This window comes from Salmo salar, chromosome ssa02, assembly GCF_905237065.1.
Source record: "Salmo salar chromosome ssa02, Ssal_v3.1, whole genome shotgun sequence".
NCBI classification, from domain to species: domain Eukaryota; kingdom Metazoa; phylum Chordata; class Actinopteri; order Salmoniformes; family Salmonidae; genus Salmo; species Salmo salar.
In genome coordinates, this window is record NC_059443.1 from 79704477 (window position 1) to 79710520 (window position 6044).

General features: G+C 48.5%; 1 long non-coding RNA gene across 1 annotated transcript; it reads right to left on the bottom strand.

Moving 5' to 3' along the window:
- Positions 1-1642: 1642 nt before the first annotated feature.
- On the bottom strand, positions 1643-4591 carry LOC106564103 (uncharacterized). Its single transcript, XR_006762718.1, has 3 exons — positions 2191-4591; positions 1854-2053; positions 1643-1803 (listed from the first exon to the last, which is right to left on the bottom strand). It is a non-coding gene; the product is annotated as an uncharacterized lncRNA (long non-coding RNA).
- Positions 4592-6044: the final 1453 nt, after the last annotated feature.

Genomic DNA, 6044 nt, shown 5'->3' on the forward strand with positions numbered 1-6044 from the left:
TTAGAACCTGTAACCTTCTGGTTCCTATCCCAGTGCCTAGTCCACAAGATTAGAACCTGTAACCTTCTGGTTCCTATCCCAGTTCCTAGTCCACAAGATTAGAACCTGTAACCTTCTGGTTCCTATCCCAGTGCCTAGTCCACAAGATTAGAACCTGTAACCTGGTCCCTATCCCAGTTCCTAGTCCACAAGATTAGAACCTGTAACCTTCTGGTTCCTATCCCAGTGCCTAGTCCACAAGATTAGAACCTGTAACCTTCTGGTCCCTATCCCAGTTCCTAGTCCACAAGATTAGAACCTGTAACCTTCTGGTCCCTATCCCAGTTCCTAGTCCACAAGATTAGAACATGTAACCTTCTGGTCCCTATCCCAGTTCCTAGTCCATTGCACTAGCAGGGGGGAAAGCACCAGTCGACTCATTTAGAACGTCAGTAGATTAGAAAGGTGATTCGTTCAGGTTGGAAAACAAGTCACAACTGGGATTCAAACTGGCAACCATGTGGGTCACAACCCGTGTGTAATGCCCTCCATCTTACCACCCGTAAGGCCTTTTCTTATTTGACTCTCCCTGTAAACCCTGCACACTGGCCTGTCACTAAGCTCTGTCCACTGAGCTTTTTCATCCAAACAATTCATCCATGACTGTATTTGCCAATGGTCTCTCCTTCCTCCCAACGTGTTGCACTTGTTCATTTCCCTTCACTGATTTGAAAGGAAATGACTTGCCTCCACCAATACAATGCTTTGAGATTGGTGGGAAGTAGTGAACCAGTGTATGAGTGTACACTTAATATTGGTACACACCCCGGGAAGATCTGATCACAGTCAGTTATTTTATCTACATTTACATTTGACTCATTTAGCAGACATATTTATTGTTAAATATTTTATGCAGATATGCAGCAGGGTGGGTCCGTCTGATAAAGTGCCAAATACAGATTTACAAAACAACAACAGATGGGGTGGAAGACCCTGGCTGCGTCCCAAATTACACCCTATTCTCTATGCTCTGTAGTGCACTACTTTTGACCATATATAGGAAATCGGATGCCATTTGGGATGCAATCACTCTCTAACCCAACCCTGGTCTCACAGTGCATTGCTTTAGAGGAAAGTGGCAAACTTGAGCCCAGTGTAAAGGATGGACCATGACCTCAGGGTAAAGGATGGACCATGACCTCAGGGTAAAGGATGGACCATGACCTCAGGGTAAAGGATGGACAATGACCTCAGGGTAAAGGATGGACCATGACCTCAGGGTAAAGGATGGGCTGTGACCTCAGGGTAAAGGATGGACCGTGACCTCAGGGTAAAGGATGGACAATGACCTCAGGGTAAAGGATGGACCATGACCTCAGGGTAAAGGATGGACCATGACCTCAGGGTAAAGGATGGACAATGACCTCAGGGTAAAGGATGGACCGTGACCTCAGGGTAAAGGATGGACCGTGACCTCAGGGTAAAGGATGGACCGTGACCTCAGGGTAAAGGATGGGCTGTGACCTCAGGGTAAAGGATGGGCCGTGACCTCAGGGTAAAGGATGGACAGTGACCTCAGGGTAAAGGATGGACAATGACCTCAGGGTAAAGGATGGACAATGACCTCAGGGTAAAGGATGGACCATGACCTCAGGGTAAAGGATGGACAATGACCTCAGGGTAAAGGATGGACAGTGACCTCAGGGTAAAGGATGGGCTGTGACCTCAGGGTAAAGGATGGACAATGACCTCAGGGTAAAGGATGGGCTGTGACCTCAGTGTAAAGGATGGGCTGTGACCTCAGGGTAAAGGATGGGCTGTGACCTCAGGGTAAAGGATGGACAGTGACCTCAGGGTAAAGGATGGGCTATGACCTCAGGGTAAAGGATGGACAATGACCTCAGGGTAAAGGATGGGCTGTGACCTCAGGGTAAAGGATGGGCTGTGACCTCAGGGTAAAGGATGGGCTGTGACCTCAGGGTAAAGGATGGGCTGTGACCTCAGGGTAAAGGATGGGCTGTGACCTCAGGGTAAAGGATGGGCTGTGACCTCAGGGTAAAGGATGGGCTGTGACCTCATGAGGATGGGCTGTGACCTCATGAGGATGGGCTGTGACCTCATGAGGATGGGCTGTGACCTCATGGTAAAGGATGGGCTGTGACCTCAGGGTAAATGATGGGCTGTGACAACAGGGTAATGATGGGCCGTGACCTCAGGGTAAAGGATGGACCATGACCTCAGGGTAAAGGATGGACAATGACCTCAGGGTAAAGGATGGACAATGACCTCAGGGTAAAGGATGGGCTGTGACCTCAGTGTAAAGGATGGGCTGTGACCTCAGGGTAAAGGATGGGCTGTGACCTCAGGGTAAAGGATGGGCTGTGACCTCAGGGTAAAGGATGGGCTGTGACCTCAGGGTAAAGGATGGGCTGTGACCTCAGGGTAAAGGATGGGCTGTGACCTCAGGGTAAAGGATGGGCTGTGACCTCAGGGTAAAGGATGGGCTGTGACCTCAGGGTAAAGGATGGGCTGTGACCTCAGGGTAAAGGATGGGCTGTGACCTCAGGGTAAAGGATGGACAATGACCTCAGGGTAAAGGATGGGCTGTGACCTCAGGGTAAAGGATAGGCTGTGACCTCAGGGTAAAGGATGGGCTGTGACCTCAGGGTAAAGGATGGGCTGTGACCTCAGGGTAAAGGATGGGCTGTGACATCAGGGTACATAAGGTTCCTCTCTTTTTGCATTTTTTTTTCAATTCCGACAAAAATGGAAGAAAAAAAGACCAGTTGAATGCAGCTCCAGACGAGTCTTGGGTTACAAATGTCTCTTAGATATGAAATATACATACACCAACACCTGTATGTCCATGTCTGAGTCCCAAATGGCACCCTATTCCTTATGTAGTGCCCTTCTTTTGACCAGAATGGCACCCTATTCTCTATGTAGTGAACTTCTTTTGACCAGGGCCCATTGGGAGACAGCCTATAAGTCCCATCAAGATAGATAGAAGACTATCTATCTATTTTAGTGTGCCCAAAAGCCTGTTTTAACATGGGCAGTAACATTGAGGACTTTCACCATTTTGAAGTAGTCAACTGGGTGGGACTTCCTGTGGGTTAAGGAAGGATCACATAATTCCATCGAGGTCATCAGCCAATGAATTATACTGGTGAGCAAACATTCCATAACTGCAGGTGGCAGTGAATTGCCAACCTTGGCTTTATACCTGTTTAAATAACACACTCCAGGTGGTAGTATGCACCCTTCCAGTTTGTTTACCAACTCATAGAAGTAGTAAAATAAGAAAATGAACTACTTCAAAATGGAGATGGCCACAGTGGTGGTGCCTGTGCGCTCACAGACGCCATAATGGGACAGATACAATGTTGTGATCTCTTAACATCTCTATGATGGTATGAATCAATGTGACCTTTGATCTCTATATTGGGTTATTTTCTTTCTTGATGCTCAGACTGTGGATCCAAATAAAGTATTCAAAGTGTTCCAGTGTGTTCTTGCTCCAGAATCCCCTAGGTACAGATCTAGGATCAGCTTCCCCCTCCCCCAATCCTAACCTTAACCATTAGTGGGGGACAATGTTAAACTGAATCAAGATCAGTTTCTAGGGGCAACTTCACCCTTCTCCATGTTTAATAGTCCAATGGAGTCCGAAAGAGCATTGTTTATTGTTTTGCATGTGCTGGCCGGTGGGTGACTGTGTGTTACAGTGTGTGTTACAGTCTTAATAGTCTGTAGTGCTACAAAAGAGCTGTTAAAAGAAGGTTCCCCCTGGTGGCAGTGGTCCATGTACAAAGGCTATAGGTCATGAAGACTGAACGACTGTATTCCAAATGGCAACCTATTCCCTATGTAGTGCACTACTTTTGACCAGAGCCCTTTGTACAGTATATAGGGAATAGGTTGCCATTTGGGACACAGCCCATGGCCTTGGTTGGGCGAGGCAGACACTGCCTCAGGTGTCAGGGCAAGTGACATCACTTTGTTCCACGGTGGGATAATGTTTACTAGCTAGCAACCTCACACCTGCAACACAAACCTCTGTTTGTCCCACAGTTCAGCCAGGTGCCCTGTTCTGTAATACAGTACTGTTGTACAGTAACCACCCTGTTCTGTTATACAGTACTGTTGTACAGTAACCACCCTGTTCTGTTATACAGTACTGTTGTACAGTAACCACCCTGTTCTGTTATACAGTACTGTTGTACAGTAACCACCCTGTTCTGTTATACAGTACTGTTGTACAGTAACCACCCTGTTCTGTAATACAGTACTGTTGTACAGTAACCACCCTGTTCTGTTATACAGTACTGTTGTACAGTAACCACCCTGTTCTGTAACAGGTAGAGCCTCTGCCAAGGGGTCCAGGTCTTAATGGCCCAGGAGGTAGTGCTCATAGCTTACCCTGTAAACACAGAGAACTGGAGGTGGAAGTGGAGGCGCTGTCATTATGAGTCCTTTCTAGTCCTCCTCTTCCTCCATCTCTGTCCATCCAGACCTTTACTGGGTCTATAGTCCACCTCTTCCTCCATCTCTCCTCCTCTTCCTCCACCTCTCTTCCTCCATCTCTCCTCCTCTTCCTCCATCTCTCCTCCTCTTCCCCCACCTCTCTTCCTCCATCTTTCCTCCTCCATCTCCTCCTCTTCCTACACCTCTCTTCCATCTCTCCACCTCTTCCTCCATCTCTCCTCCTCTTCCTCCATCTCTCCTCCTCTTCCTCCACCTCTCTTCCTCATCTCTCCTCCTCTTTCTCCATCTCTCCTCCATTGGGTCTGATTTAGCTTCTCTCCTCTCTTTTATCTATTCTTCTTTTTTTGATCTCCTCATTTCCAACTAACTTTCCTCTTTCTCATCTCCTTCCTCCTTTTCCTCTCTTTCATTCTCCTCCTTCTTTCTCCTCCTCCTCTTCTTTCTCCCCCTCCTCTCCTTCTTTCTCCTCATCCTCCTCTTCTTTCTCCTCATCCTCCTCTTCTTTCTCCCACTGCTCTCCTTTCTCCTCCTCCTCCTCCTCCTCCTCTTCTTTCTCCCCCTCCTCTCCTTCTTCCTCCCCCTGTTCCTCTCCTTCTTTCTCCTCCTCCTCGTCTTCACCTTCCTCCTCCCGTTTCTCTTCTCCTCTTCCTTCCTCCTCCCTCTCTTCTCCTTCCTCCTGCTCCTTCCCAACATAGTCTCGTTCTCCATTTTGGTTCTCCACATCTCCATTTTCTTTGACATCCTTCTCTCCTCTATCTTCTTCCTCCACCTCTTCAACATGGTCCTCCTCCTCCTCCCCTTCAACATGGTCCTCCTCCTCTTCAACATGGTCCTTCTCCTCCACATGGTCCTCCACCTCCACCTCTTCAACATGGTCCTTCTCCTCCACCTCTTCAACATGGTCCTCCTCCACCTCTTCAACATGGTCCTCCTCCTCTTCAACATGGTTCTCCTCCACCACTTCAACATGGTTCTCCTCCACCTCTTCAACATGGTCCTCCTCCTCTTCAACATGGTTCTCCTCCACCTCTTCAACATGGTCCTCCTCCTCCTCCTCCTCTTCAACATGGTCCTCCTCCTCCTCCCCTTCAACATGGTCCTCCTCCTCCCCTTCAACATGGTTCTCCTCCTCCTCCTCTTCAACATGGTTCTCCTCCACCTCTTCAACATGGTTCTCCTCCACCTCTTCAACATGGTCCTCCTCCTCTTCAACATGGTCCTCCTCCTCTTCAACATGGTTCTCCTCCACCTCTTCAACATGGTTCTCCTCCACCTCTTCAACATGGTCCTCCTCCTCCCCTTCAACATGGTCCTCCTCCACCTCTTCAACATGGTCCTCCACCTCCCTTTCAACATGGTCCTCCTCCACCTCCCTTCAACATGGTCCTCCTCCTCCCCTTCAACATGGTCCTCCTCCTCCTCTTCAACATGGTTCTCCTCCACCTCTCTTCAACATGGTTCTCCTCCACCTCTTCAACATGGTTCTCCTCCACCTCTTCAACATGGTCCTCCTCCTCTTCAACATGGTCCTCCTCCTCCCCTTCAACATGGTTCTCCTCCACCTCTTCAACATGGTT